Raw genomic sequence first — 15795 nt, 5'->3', positions numbered from 1 at the left:
GGCATAGGAAAAAAATCTGGAAAAGACTTCCTTACTGACAGATAGGAAAGGTGTTTTTCCTTTGCCCCCTTTTTCTCTTCTTTGAATGTAGTATGAAGACCTAATGCCTAGAGCTGTGGTAGCCTAGCCATCTGGTGACAGTGAGGTGAGAGCATGAGGGTGAAAAGCCACCAGGCCACCAGGCTCAGGATGCTGATGCTGAAGTGTGAAAAGGAACTGGATCCCTGGTGACATTTTTGAGTTACTAGTCAACCCTAGAATTGCCCACTTCGGGAATCTTTCTTAAGAAGGAAGAAAATTTCTTATGGTTTAAGGCACTCTTTCTTGCAGGTGAAACTATCCTAATTGATACATGCCAAGGATGGCCAAGGCATGAGAGGCTCAACTTTTCTGAAAGGCCGTGTCAATATTGTAGTAACTGCTAAACTACAAACCAACAAATTCAATGTCAGGAGTTGACCAGTTGGGTGAATAAGATGCATTTTTCTTTCAACTTGTGGAAACTTTCCAGAAGATGGACAGATTAAGATGAGGGAGTGGGCAAAAAGGAATCATCCAGAACCTATATTCCACAATCCTTGAGTACAATTAATGTGGCATACTTTTTAAACGTGTTTTCTGTTAAGCCTAAAACATGTTGGTATTAGTATGTATGTTTTTTATAACGCCTAATAGAGAAAAGTTAACCGACGTAGTACACAAACCGGGAATCAGACTCACAAATACAGACCTCTCAGAGAGTTTGGTGGGCACGAAGGAACAGCATGAGATTTAGCTTGAGCATGAATTCATCCCAGAGTCAATGGTACAAAGTAATGTGTATTCAGGATCAAAGGAAATTAGAAATACCTCTTGATTTCAGCTACTTTATAACAAAACATCTTAGTTTCCATCTGTTTTTAATGAGTGGTTATTCATTTTGCAAATTCATTCACTGACAGTTTTAAATGGTCATCTTCCTCACAGCATCTAAAATGTTGTTGGGTCAATACAAAAATTGAATTATGGAATCTCTTCAGGAATATGGTGTTAAGGAAAGTTCTTGAACTTTGAAGTCAGACTAACAAGAATTCAAATTTTCTGCTAGTAACTAGCTATGAACTTGAACATATTACTTTACTCGTTTGAGCCTCATTTCCTAAATAAGGATAATAATACCCATCACAAATTTAAGTAAAGAATGTGAAGTACAGAACACATAGTAGATGTTGATAATAATAGCTTCTCTGTCAGTTAGGGTCTAATAAGAAATAGATGGAATATACAAATTAGGATGTTTTAACATTTTTTTCCCCTGACAAATGGATTTATTTCCAAAAGTGGGCAGTACTTAGGGGAACCACATCTAGGAAAAATTCCCAGGTTAAACAAACGAAGCTGCTGTCTAAATTTAATTCACAAGGGTGTTTATCACCTCATTGTTGTCTTAGCGAAAACCAGGAAACAATCCAGATGTCTGAGTATAGGGAATTGATTACATTCATACAGCTGAATACCATAAAACCAATAAAAATAGCATTGTAAAAGTAAATGTATTGACACCAAATATATTAGTAGTATAGTGCTACATGAAAGAACAGATTTTAAGATATTATAGAGAGTAGAATCTATTTTGTTAAAATTATATTTACAATCTAAATTTATATCTAGATATTATTTAAAGCCAGACCTTTAAGATTCTTTAGGAATCTTTTATAAACTGCCAGCCTTTTTTTCAGTCCTCAAAGAGGTTAGAGAGTTGATTTCACATCTTTGGGGGGAGTTGGGGGGTATCACCCTTAACATGATTCAGATGATTAGATGGAGTGGCCAGTCTTGTGTTTGGTAATAGGCCCTCTCGAGTGTGTTTGCATCAGAGCTGTCTCTGAGACTCTGTAACTTCTTTGGGGTGGGGTTCAAGGTGAAGGTGGGAAAAATGCTGTTGCCTGCCTGTGTGAATTTAGCGAGCACTGCCTTGCCAAGTGTTGCTTGTTCCCTTTTTGGTAATCGTGTGCAAGATATCTAGAGCTGGGAAACAGAAAACTGCAGGAAGGCTAGGAGGCAGGATCTTCCCTTTAGAATAGAAACTATAAAAAGTAATTGGACTGGCCGTGGTTTAGCTCATCGTGGGCTGGATGATTGATGTCCATGTGTGGAATTACTTAGGACACAATAACCCAGAAAGCACAGCTGCTGGACTATTGTGATCTGCTCTCATTGTCTGGCTGGGGCTACACCTCTGAGGGTGGAGGGATGAAGTTTCCCCTCCAGCAGGGGATGCAAACTGAAGTGGTTACAGGGTGACAAGCAGTAATGACAACAATAGAAAACATGCATGCCAAAAAGTGTTCCAAGGGTTTTACTTGAATTATCACTTTAAATCCTCAAAAAACCTTATGGAGAAGACACTATTGTTCATGTAATTTTATAGACTGAAGAAGCGTATACATAGAGGTTAAGGAACTTGTCCAAAGTTTTTTTTTTTTTTTTAAGATTTTATTTATTTATTTGAGAGAGAGAGAATGAGAGAGAGCACATGAGAGGGGGGAGGGCCAGAGGGAGAAGAAGACTCCCCGCCGAGCAGGGAGCCCGATGCGGGACTCGATCCAGGGACTCCAGGATCATGACCTGAGCCGAAGGCAGTCGCTTAACCAACTGAGCCACCCAGGCGCCCCGGAACTTGTCCAAAGTTAAGGAGCAGGTGAGTAGCAGAGATGGAATTTGAACCCCTGTCTGGCTGCAGAGTCAGACTCTTACATTATGGTCTGCTGCCTCTTTGAAGTGAGTGTAATGAATGAAGCTGGCTGGACATAAGCAAAAGGGAGAAGGGGAATGGGGCAAATTGGAGATGAATGTCCTGCCTGGACAGACAGCTACTGGTTAGCCACTGCTACTGTGGAGGAAGGTGGGCCCAGTGTTTCCACATCATCCAAGTTCTCAAGAGAAAACAGAAACCTGGATTCCTAATTTTAGAGTACACTCCTGGCCAAAACACACACATATGTGCACATGTGTGTACATGCATGCTCATATTATCATGGACCAGTAATTTCTGAACCCTGTATTAAAGCAAATGGACATTTCCATGTTCAATCATCCCCCAAAAAGGAGAGAGCTGAGTAGATGAACCTTAGTTGGGAGGAAGGAAAAAAACTCCACCATTTATTATGTTGTCATTTTAGGCAAATTAATTTATGTCTCTGAGCCTCCGTTTTTCTCATCCATAAGTTGGAGGGGAAAACAGTATTATCCCTAGGGTTTGGGGGGTTAAATGGGGTGACCAACTTTAAATTTAAAGTGCCAACCTGGGACTTTATCAGCCATATCAGACTAAAATATATGTAATATATAGTATGTATTATAAATGTATATAATAAGTTTATTATATACAATGTATAATCATAATTAGCATAATTATGTTTTATTACTTTAACAAAAAAATTTGGAAAAGTGGTGTTTATTTGAAAGTATACATCATTCTGTATTATTTACTTTTTTCTTTTTTAAATTTTATTTTATTATGTTAATCACCATACATTACATCATTAGTTTTTGATGTAGTGTTCATTGATTCATTGTTTACGTATAACACCCAGTGCTCCATTCAATATGTGCCCTCTTTAATACCCATCACCAGGCTAACTCATCCCCCCACCCCCCTCCCCTCTAGAACCCTCAGTTTGTTTCTCAGAGTCCATCGTCTCTCATAGTTCATCTCCCCCTCCGATTCCCCCCCTTCATTTTTCCCTTCCTACTATCTTCTTTTTTTTTAACATATAATGTATTATTTGTTTCAGAGGTACAGGTCTGTGATTCATCAGTCTTACACAATTCACAGCAATCACCATAGCACATACCCTCCCCAATGTCTATCACCCAGGCACCCCATCCCTCCCACCCCCCACCACCCCAGCAACACTCAGTTTCTTTCCTGAGATTAAGAATTCCTCGCATCAGTGAGCTCATATGATACATGTCTTTCTCTGATTGACTTATTTCGCTCAGCATAATACTCTCCAGTTCCATCCACATTGTTGCAAATGGCAAGATTTCATTCCTATTGATGGCTGCATAATATTCCATTGTATATATATACCACATCTTCTTTATCCATTCATCTGTCAATGGACATTTTGTCTCTTTCCATAGTTTGGCTATTGTGGACATTGCTGCTATAAACATCGGGGTGCATGTACCCCTTTGGATCACTACATTTGTATCTTTGGGGTAAATACCCAGTAGTGCAATTGCTGGGTCATATGGTAGCTCTATTTTCAACTTTTTGAAGAACCTCCATACTGTTTTCCAGAGTGGCTGCACAAGCTTGCATTCCCACCAACTGTGTAGGAGGGTTCCCCTTTCTCCGCATCCCCACCAACATCTGTCATTTCCTGACTTGTTAATTTTAGCCATTCTGACTGGTGTGAGGTGGTATCTCATTGAGGTTTTGATTTGGATTTCCCTGATGCCGAGCGATGGTGAGCACTTTTTCATGTGTCTGTTGGCCATTTGGATGTCTTCTTTGGAAAAATGTCTGTTCACGTCTTCTGTCCATTTCTTGATTGGATTATTTGTTCTTTGGGTGTTGAGTTTGATAAGTTCTTTATAGATTTTGGATACTAGCCCTTTATCTGATATATCACTTGCAAATATCTTCTCCCATTCTGTTGGTTGTCTTTTGGTTTTGTCTTTTTTGTTTCTTTTGCTGTGCAAAAGCTTTTTATCTTGATGAAGTCCCAATAGTTCATTTTTGCCCTTGCTTCCCTTGCCTTTGGCGATGTTTCTAGGAAGAAGTTGCTGCGGCTGAGGTCGAAGAGGTTGCTGCCTGTGTTCTCCTTTAGGATTTTGATGGACTCCTGTCTCACATTTAGGTCTTTCATCCATTTTGAGTCTATTTTTGTGTGTGGTGTAAGGAAATGGTCCAGTTTCATTCTTCTGCCTGTGGCTGTCCAATTTTCCCAACACCATTTGTTGAAGAGACTGTCTTTTTTCCACTGGACATTCTTTCCTGCTTTGTCAAAGATGAGTAGACCATAGAGTTGAGGGTCCATTTCTGGGCTCTCTATTCTGTTCCATTGATCTGTGTGTCTGTTTTTGTGCCAGTACCATACTGTCTTGATGATGACAGCTCCATGAGCCGAAGGCAGATGCCCAATGACTGAGCCACCCAGGCACCCCTATTTTTAAAAATTTTTTTAAAGATTTTTATTTATTTGAGAGAGAGAGAGAGATTGAGCACGAGCAGGTTGAGGGGCAGAAGGAGAAGCAGACTCCCTGCTGAGCAGGGTGCCCAATGCAGGGCTCAATCATGGGACTCTGGGATCATGACCGGAGCCAAAGGCAGATGCTTAACAAACGGAGCCACCCCGGTGCCCCCATTTTTAGTTTGCTAACAAGGTTTTTGTAAAGTCATGAATGAGTGTTGAAATTTAACCTAGTAACTGTATAACTTGACCTGGTGATTTGGTCTTCTTAATCTGTTAATGTAGTGAATTATATCAATTGATTTTCAAATGTTGAACCAATATTGGTTACCAGAATAAATTAAACTTAGTCATAATGTAGTATCTTTTTTATATGTTGCTAAATTCAGTTTGCGGATATTTTATTTAAAAATTTTAAATCTGTATTCATTATTGAGCATTACCTATAATTTTCTTTCTTGTATTCTCTTTCATGGGTTTAATTATGATTATACCAGTTTCTAAAAATAAATTGAAGAGTATTCTCTCTTTTGTAAGTTTCTGGAAGAGTTGGTTTAAGATGGGATTATCTATTTCTTTTTTTTTTTTTTTTTAAAGATTTTCTTTATTTATTTGAGAGAGCGAGAATGAGAGAGAGTACATGAGAGGGGGGAGGGTCAGAGAGAGAAGCAGGCTCTCTGCCGAGCAGGGAGCCCGATGCGGGACTCGATCCCGGGACTCCAGGATCATGACCTGAGCCGAAGGCAGTCGCTTAACCAACTGAGCCACCCAGGCGCCCGGGATTATCTATTTCTTGATTGCTAGGTAGAATTCAACACAATCATTCAATAGGATCTTGTTGATTTTCTGTCTAGTTGTTCTATCAGTTTCTGAGAGGGGCTGTTTAAGGCCCTTGCTGTAATTGTGGTTTGTCTATTTCTCCTTTCAGCTATATCAGTTTTTGCTTCATGTAATTTGAAGCTCTGTTGTTGAGTCCATACACATTTAAGATAATTATATCTTCTGTTAAGAGTTGAATTGTGTCCCCCAAAAGGTATGTTGAAGTCATAAACTCTGCTATCTGTGAATGTGACCTCATTAGAAATAGATGTAATCAGGTTATAACGAGGTCATACTGGATTAGGGAGGGCTTTATAAAAGAAAAAAAATTGGATACAGACAGACACGGGGAGAGAGCCATGTGATGACAGAGGCAGAAATTAAGACTAATACATCTACAAGCCAAGGAATGCCAGATTGCTGGCAAACACCAGAAGCTAGAAGACAAAGAGAAGGATTCTCCTCTACAAGTTTCAGAGGGAGCATGGCCTTGCCAACATCTTAATTTCAGACTTCTACCCTACAGAACTGTGAGATAATAAATTTATATATATTTTTAAAAGATTTATTTATTTATGTATTTGACAGAAAGAGAGAGAGAGAGCATAGCAGGGGGAGCGGGAGAGGGAAAAGCAGGTTCCCTCCTGAGCAGGGAGCCCAATGCAAGGCTGGGATCATGACCTGAGCCGAAGGCAGATGCTTAAACTACTGAGTCCCCCAGGCGCCCAAAATTTATATTGTTTTAACCCACCCAGTTTGTGGTACTTTGTTACAGCAGTCTTAGGGAACTAATATATCTTCCTAGTGGATTGCTCCTTTATCATTGTGTAATATTCCTCTTTGTCTCTAGTAATATTCTTTGCTTCGAAATCTACTTTATCAGATATTAATGTAGCCACTCCTGGTTTTAGATCAATGTTTGCAAGATAAATCTTTTTCAATCCTTTTATTTTCAACCTACCCATTTCATTGAATTTGAAGTGAATTTCTTGTACACAGCATATTTTTGAGTCATGTTTATTTTTTCCACCCCACTTATCTGTCTTTTCATTGTTGTATTTAGACCATTTACATTTAAGGTGATTATTGATAATGCTTAAGTCTGCTATTTTATTATTTGTTTCTGCTTCCTCTAGTTCTCATTCATTTGTTTCCTTTTCTTGCCTTTCTGTGGGTTATTTGAACATATTTTAGGATTCTATCTTATTTATAGTGTTTGTGTCTCTTTGTATACTTTTCATACTGGTTGCTCTAAGTATTATAAATATGTGACTTATGTTCTACTAGTAGCAACATTTGAGCATTTCAAGTGAAGTTTGGAAACTTTACTTCTATTTAGGTCTCTTTACATTCCCCACTTTTAAATATCATTGTCTTGAGTATCAGATGGTGTTATAATTTTTGTTTTGGTCATCACATGTGATTTCTAGGGACGCCTGGGTGGCTCAGTCGGTTAAGCATCTGCCTTCGGCTCAGGTCATGATCCCAGGACCCTGGGATCAAGCCCTGCATCAGGCTCCCTGCTCTGCAGGGAGCCTGCTTCTCCCTCTCCCTCTACCTGCCGCTCCCCCTGCTTGTGCTCTCTCCTCTCTCTGTCAAATAAATAAATAAAATCCTCAAATATGATTTCTAAAACTCATGAAGAGAAGGACAGTCTACTGTGTGTACCCATATTTCTATTCTTTCCATTGTTCTTTCTTCCTTCATGATGCTCCAAGATTCCTCTTTTATTATTTATCTCTTTGAAGAAGTTCCTTTAGCTAACCTTTAAGGGTAGGTCTGCTAGAGACAAATTCTTATTTTTCCTTCCTTCAAGTGTGTCTTTATTTCTTCTTCATTTCTGAAGGGTAGTGTCACAGGATATAGAATTCATGGTTGACAGTTCTGTTCTTTCACCACTTGAAAAATTCATCACTTCCTTCTGGGCCTGCACGTTTTTTATGAAACGTCTGCTGCCATTGGAATTAGTATTCTTTATAGGTAGCACATCATTTTTTTTTTTTTAAATTTTTATTCTTATGTTAATCCCCATACATTACATCATTAGTTTTAGATGAAGTGTTCCATGAGTCATTGTTTGTGCATAACACCCAGTGCTCCATGCAGAATGTGCCCTCCTCAATACCCACCACCAGGCTAACCCATCCTCCCACCCCCCTCCCCTCTAGAACCCTGTTTGTTTTTCAGAGTCCATCGTCTCTCATGGTTCGTCTATGCCTCCGATTTCCCCCACTTCATTCTTCCCCTCCCACTACCTTCTTCTTCTTCTTTTTTTTTTTTCTTAACATATATTGCATTATTTGTTTCAGAGGTACAGATCTGAGATTCAACAGTCTTGCACAATTCACAGCACTTACCAGAGCACATACCCTCCCCAGTGTCTATCACCCAGTCACCCCATCCTTCCCACCCCACCCCCCACTCCAGCAACCCTCAGTTTGTTTCCTGAGATTAAGAATTCCTCATATCAGTGAGATCATATGATACATGTCTTTCTCTGTTTGACTTATTTCACTCAACATAATACCCTCCAGTTCCATCCACGTCGTTGCAAATGGCAAGATCTCATTCCTTTTGATGGCTGCATAATATTCCATTGTATATATATACCACATCTTCTTTATCCATTCATCTGTTGATGGACATCTTGGCTCTTTCCACAGTTTGGCTATTGTAGACATTGCTGCTATAAACATCGGGGTGCACGTACCCCTTCGGATCCCTACTTTTGTATCTTTGGGGTAAATACCCAGTAGTGCAATTGCTGGATCATATGGTAGCTCTATTTTCAACTTTTTGAGGAACCTCCATACAGTTTTCCAGAGTGGCTGCACCAGCTTGCATTCCCACCAACAGTGTAGGAGGGTTCCCCTTTCTCCGCATCCCCGCCAACATCTGTCATTTCCTGACTTGTTAATTTTAGCCATTCTGACTGGTGTGAGGTGGTATCTCATTGAGGTTTTGATTTGGATTTCCCTGATGCCGAGCGATATTGAGCACTTTTTCATGTGTCTGTTGGCCATTTGGATGTCTTCTTTGGAAAAATGTCTGTTCATGTCTTCTGCCCATTTCTTGATTGGATTCTTTGTTCTTTGGGTGTTGAGTTTGATGAGTTCTTTATAGATTTTGGATACTAGCCCTTTATCTGATATGTCATTTGCAAATATCTTCTCCCATTCTGTCGGTTGTCTTTTGGTTTTGTTGACTATTTCCTTTGCTTTGCAAAAGCTTTTTATCTTGATGAAGTCCCAATAGTTCATTTTTGCCCTTGCCTCCCTTGCCTTTGGCGATGTTTCTAGGAAGAAGTTGCTTCGGCTGAGGTCAAAGAGGTTGCTGCCTGTGTTCTCCTTTAGGATTTTGATGGACTCCTGTCTCACATTGAGGTCTTTCAACCATTTGGAGTCTATTTTTGTGTGTGGTGTAAGGAAATGGTCCAGTTTCATTCTTCTGCATGTGGCTATCCAATTTTCCCAACACCATTTGTTGAAGAGACTGTCTTTGTTCCATTGGACATTCTTTCCTGCTTTGTCGAAGATGAGTAGACCATAGAGTTGAGGGTCCATTTCTGGGCTCTCTATTCTGTTCCATTGATCTATGTGTCTGTTTTTGTGCCAGTACCATGCTGTCTTGATGATGACAGCTTTGTAATAGAGCTGGAAGTCCGGAATTGTGATGCCGCCGGCTTTGCTTTTCTTTTTCAACATTCCTCTGGCTATGCGGGGTCTTTTCTGGTTCCATACAAATTTTAGGATGATTTGTTCCATTTCTTTGAAAAAAGTGGATGGTATTTTGATGGGGATTGCATTGAATGTGTAGATTGCTCTAGGTAGCATTGACATCTTCACAATATTTGTTCTTCCAATCCATGAGCATGGAACGTTTTTCCATTTCTTTGTGTCTTCCTCCATTTCTTTCATGAGTATTTTATAGTTTTCTGAGTACAGATCCTTTGTCTCTTTGGTTAGATTTATTCCTAGGTATCTTATGGTTTTGGGTGCAATTGTAAATGGGATCGACTCCTTAATTTCCCTTTCTTCTGTCTTGTTGTTGGTGTATAGGAATGCCACTGACTTCTGTGCATTGATTTTATATCCTGCCACTTGACTGAATTCCTGTATGAGTTCTAGCAGTTTTGGGGTGGAGTCTTTTGGGTTTTCCACATAAAGTATCATATCATCTGCAAAGAGTGAGAGTTTGACTTCTTCCTTGCCAATTTGGATGCCTTTGATTTCTTTTTGTTGTCTGATTGCTGTGGCTAGGACTTCCAATACTATGTTGAATAGCAGTGGTGATAGTGGACATCCCTGCTGCGTTCCTGACCTTAGGGGGAAAGGTCTCAGTTTTTCCCCATTGAGAATGATATTCGCTGTAGGTTTTTCATAGATGGCTTTTATGATATTGAGGTATGTACCCTCTATCCCTATACTCTGAAGAGTTTTGATCAAGAAAGGATGCTGTACTTTGTCAAATGCTTTTTCTGCATCTATTGAGAGGATCATATGATTCTTGTTCTTTCTTTTGTTAATGTATTGTATCACATTGATTGATTTGCGGATGTTGAACCAACCTTGCAGCCCAGGGATAAATCCCACTTGGTCATGGTGAATAATCCTTTTAATGTACTGTTGGATCCTATTGGCTAGTATTTTGGTGAGAATTTTTGCATCCATGTTCATCAGGGATATTGGTCTATAATTCTCCTTTTTGATGGGGTCTTTGTCTGGTTTTGGGATCAAGGTAATGCTGGCCTCATAAAATGAGTTTGGAAGTTTTCCTTCCATTTCTATTTTTTGGAACAGTTTCAGAAGAATAGGTATTAATTCTTCTTGAAATGTTTGGTAGAATTCCCCTGGGAAGCCATCTGGCCCTGGGCTTTTGTTTTTTGGGAGATTTTTGATGACTGCTTCAATTTCCTTAGTGGTTATAGGTCTGTTCAGGTTTTCTATTTCATCCTGGTTCAGTTTTGGTAGTTGGTACATCTCTAGGAATGCATCCATTTCTTCCAGGTTATTTAATTTGCTGGCATAGAGTTGCTCATAATATGTTCTTATAATTGTTTGTATTTCTTTGGTGTTGGTTGTGATCTCTCCTCTTTCATTCATGATTTTGTTGATTTGGGTCATTTCTCTTCTCTTTTTGATAAGTCTGGCCAGGGGTTTATCAATCTTGTTAATTCTTTCAAAGAACCAGCTCCTAGTTTTGTTGATCTGTTCTACTGTTCTTTTAGTTTCTATTTCATTGATTTCTGCTCTGATCTTTATTATTTCTCTTCTCCTGCTGGGTTTAGGCTTTATTTGCTGTTCTTTCTCCAGCTCCTTTAGGTGTAAGGTTAGGTTGTGTACTTGAGACCTTTCTTGCTTCTTGAGAAAGGCTTGTATTGCTATATACTTTCCTCTTAGGACTGCCTTTGCTGCATCCCAAAGATTTTGAATAGTTGTGTTTTCATTTTCATTGGTTTCCATGTATTTTTTTAATTCTTCTTTAATTTCCTGGTTGACCCATTCGTTCTTCAGTAGGATGCTCTTTAGCCTCCATGTATTTGAGTTCTTTCTGACTTTTGTCTTGTGATTGAGCTCTAGTTTCAAAGCATTGTGGTCTGAAAATAGGCAGGGAATGATTCCAATCTTTTGGTACCGGTTGAGACCTGATTTATGACCTAGGATGTGATCTATTCTGGAGAATGTTCCATGGGCACTAGAGAAGAATGTGTATTCCGTTGCTTTGGGGTGGAATGTTCTGAATATGTCTGTAAAGTCCATTTGGTCCAGTGTGTCATTTAAAGTCTTTATTTCCTTGTTGATCTTTTGCTTAGACGATCTGTCCATTTCAGTGAGGGGGGTGTTAAAGTCCCCCACTATTATTGTATTGTTGTCGATGTGTTTCTTTGCTTTTGTTATTAATTGGCTTATATAATTGGCTGCTCCCATGTTAGGGGCATAGATATTTACAATTGTTAGGTCTTCTTGTTGGATAGATCCTTTAAGTATGATATAGTGTCCTTCCTCATCTCTTATTACAGTCTTTGGTTTAAAATCTAATTTGTCTGATATAAGGATTGCCACCCCAGCTTTCTTTTGGTGTCCATTAGCATGGTAAATGGTTTTCCACCCCCTCACTTTCAATCTGGGGGTGTCTTTGGGTCTAAAATGAGTCTCTTGCAGACAGCATATCGATGGGTCTTGTTTTTTAATCCAGTCTGATAGCCTGTGTCTTTTGATTGGGACATTGAGCCCATTTACATTCAGGGTAACTATTGAAAGATAGGAATTTAGTGCCATTGTATTGTCTGTTAAGGTGACTGTTACCGTATATTGTCTGTGTTCCTTTCTGGTCTATGTTGCTTTTAGGCTCTCTCTTTGCTTAGAGGACCCCTTTCAAGATTTCCTGTAGGGCTGGTTTTGTGTTTGCAAATTCCTTTAGTTTTTGTTTGTCCTGGAAGCTCTTTATCTCTCCTTCAATTTTCAATGACAGCCTAGCTGGATATAGTATTCTTGGCTGCATATTTTTCTCATTTAGTGCTCTGAATATATCCTGCCAGTCCTTTCTGGCCTGCCAGGTCTCTGTGGATAGGTCTGTTGCCAATCTAATGTTTCTACCCTTGTAGGTTACATATCTCTTCTCCCGAGCTGCTTTCAGGATTTTCTCTTTGTCTATGAGACTCGTAAGTTTTACTATTAGATGTCGGGGTGTTGACCTATTTTTATTGATTTTGAGAGGGGTTCTCTGTGCTTCCTGGATTTTCATGCCTGTTTCCTTCCCCAAATTAGGGAAGTTCTCTGCTATAATTTGCTCCATTATACCTTCTGCCCCTCTCTCTCTTTCTTCTTCTTCTGGGATCCCAATTATTCTAATGTTGTTTCGTCTTATGGTATCACTCATCTCTCGAATTCTGCCCTCGTGATCCAGTAGTTGTTTATCTCTCTTTTTCTCAGCTTCTTTATTTTCCATCATTTCATCTTCTATATTACTGATTCTCTCTTCTGCCTCATTTATTCTAGCAGTTAGTGCCCCCATTTTTGATTGCACCTCATTAATAGCCTTTTTGATTTCTACTTGGTTGGATTTTAGTTCTTTTACTTCTCCAGAAAGGGTTTCTCTAATAACTTCCATATTTTTTTCAAGCCCAGCTAGTATCTTTAAAGTGATGATTCTGAACTCTAGATCTGACATCGTACTAATGTCCGTATTGAGTAGGTCCCTGGCAGTCGGTACTACCTCTTGTTCTTTTTGTTGAGGTGATTTTTTCCGTCTTGTCATTTTGTGCAGAGGAGAATAGATTAATGAGAGAACAAAATGCTAGCAGAGTAACAACGTCCCCAGAAAATATACTCTAAACAAATCAGAAAAAACCTGAAGCAGTGGGAAAAGAAAGGGAAAGAGAGAAAAAAGAAAAAGAAAAAAAAGAAAAAGATAAAGATAAAAACAAAAACAAACAAAACAAAACAACAACAACAGAAAAACCAGAATGTGATCAAATATGGTCAGGCTGGTATATAGATCAGTGGCACACACTAGATTTGGGGTGTATTTTGGTCTTTTAGAAGAAAGTGCCTCCCAAAATTTTAAAGAATGAAAAACATATATGTACAAAAATAAGGGTTGATCTGATGAAGGGATGGAATATGACTGTAAAGATGGAAATTATAAAAAGTTTTATAGAAGGAATTGATAAGAAGTTGTTTGAAAAAAGAAAAAAGAGGATTTAAAAAAAGAAAAAAAAAGGGAGAGGATGTGATCAGGCAGGGGAATAGAAAATACCATATACTAGAGATTTAGGGTATATTTTGATCTGTTAGAAGAAACTATCTCAAAATTTTAAAGAGAGAACAACTTATATATATAAGCCAAAAATACGGGTAACTACTATGAAGGGATAGAATATGACTCTAAAAATGAAAAATAAAAATTTTTTTTTTTTAAAAAAAAGGGATTGATAAGATGTTGGTTGAAAAAGGGAAAAAAAAAAATTCAAAAAGAAAAAAAAAAAAAAAGACAGTTAAAAAAAAATTAACTTTGAAAGACTACAGAATCATGGTAAAAAAGCCATGAATTCTATGTGCAGTAGTCCCCTAGCGCTGGAGTTCTGCCGTTCTCATTGATCGGTAAACTTGGTCTTGGCTGGCTGTTCTCGCTGATCTTCTGGGGGAGGGGCCTGTTGCCGTGGTTTCCAAATGTCTTTGCCGGAGGCAGAATTGCCCCGCCCTTGCCCCCTCCCAGCTAAGTAATCTGCTCGGGTTTGCTCTCCGGGGCTTTTGTTCCCTGCGAGCTTTCCGTACAGCTTTGGAGGCGGAGAGTGAAAATGGCGGCCTCCCAATCTCTGCCGCGGAGGAGCCGAGAACTCGGGGCCCCGCTTCTCAGTGAGCCCCCAGAGAAAAGCCGTCAGTCACTCCCGTCTCCAGCCGCACTCCGTGCTCACCCGGCCTGTGACCGCGGGTTTCTATCTCTGGCACCCGACCCCGGGTGGAGTCTCCAAACCCAGCAAATCCTTGCGGCGCACTCCCGCGCGGCTCCTCCCGGGGGAGGAAGGTGAGTCTCCCCGGATCTGCCGCTTGTTGGGTCCCTGCTGGAGGAGCAGGGGCCCGACTGTGCCGCGGATCACGGTTTATGGCAACCCCGAGCTGAGAGCCCGCGCCTGGGCCCCGCCTCTGCAGCCGGCTTCCCTGCTCCGATCCCTGGGAGCTCTGCCACACTCAGGCACCCCCGGTCTTTCTGTGACCCGTGGGTCCTGAGACCACACTGTCCCGGAGGGTTCCACCCCCCGCTTAGCCACCAGAGTGATGTCCCTCAGCAGAGCAGACTTTTAAAAGTCCCGATTTTGTGCTCCGTGGTTCTATCACTTGCCAGAAGCGGCCGACGGAGGCCCCTCCCCCGCCGTCTATCCTCCCGAATATCGCCTCGGATTCACTTCTCCGCACGTCCTACCTTCCAGAAAGTGGTCGCTTTTCTGATGAGAGAGTTGTTGCTCTTCTTTTCTTCGATCTCCTGTTGAGTTTGTAGGTGTTCAGAATGGTTTGATCCCTATCCAGCTGAATTCCTGAGAGGAGACGAAATCCAGGTCTCCTACTCCTCCGCCATCTTGCTCCGCCCCCCCGGTAGCACATCATTTTGAAGCCGCCTTGGCCCCTCTGGCCAACCTAGTAGTTTCCAAGCAGGCACCCTTAGCCCCTGCGATTAACTAAACCTTTTTTTGTTTATCTGTAGATCATGCATTCTTTCCTAAAACAGAGCCCTTCTGCATATCACCAAATTCTCTCGCACAATGCCCTCCCACCCCGGGCACCAAGGAACCAGACCCCCTTGCACAACCTCCAAGCACTGAGATAACATCTGTAGCCGGCACCATTGAGTCTGTACATAATCAAGAAATGTTATGGATCACTGCACTCCCTTTACTGATTAACTGTCCTAAACTCCTTTAAAAACCCCTGAGCCAGGCAGAAACCTTTAAGATGGCCTTTGGACAAGAGTCCACCTTCTCCCCAGGTAGCCGGCCTCCTGAATAGAGCTCATATTCCTTTCCAATCAAAATTCGTCTCTTGAGTATTAGCTTTTCAAGTGATGGGCAGTTGAACTTGGAGTTTGGTAACAATTTCTGTTTTCAAGATTTTTTTTTCTTTTTATTCAGTTTCCAGAAGTTTAATTATGTGTTTGGGATTCACTCAGCTTCTTGAATATGTAGGTTTGTGTCTTTTGCCAAATTTGGGACATTTTCAGCTATTATTTCTTTGAATACTCTTTCAGTCCCACTCTCTCTCCTATTCTTCTGGGACTCTGATAATTTGAATGTTTGCAT

This window comes from Neomonachus schauinslandi, chromosome 9, assembly GCF_002201575.2.
Source record: "Neomonachus schauinslandi chromosome 9, ASM220157v2, whole genome shotgun sequence".
Lineage (NCBI taxonomy): Eukaryota > Metazoa > Chordata > Mammalia > Carnivora > Phocidae > Neomonachus > Neomonachus schauinslandi.
The sequence above is the reverse complement of the archived record's forward strand: the minus strand, read 5'-3'. Positions refer to the sequence as shown.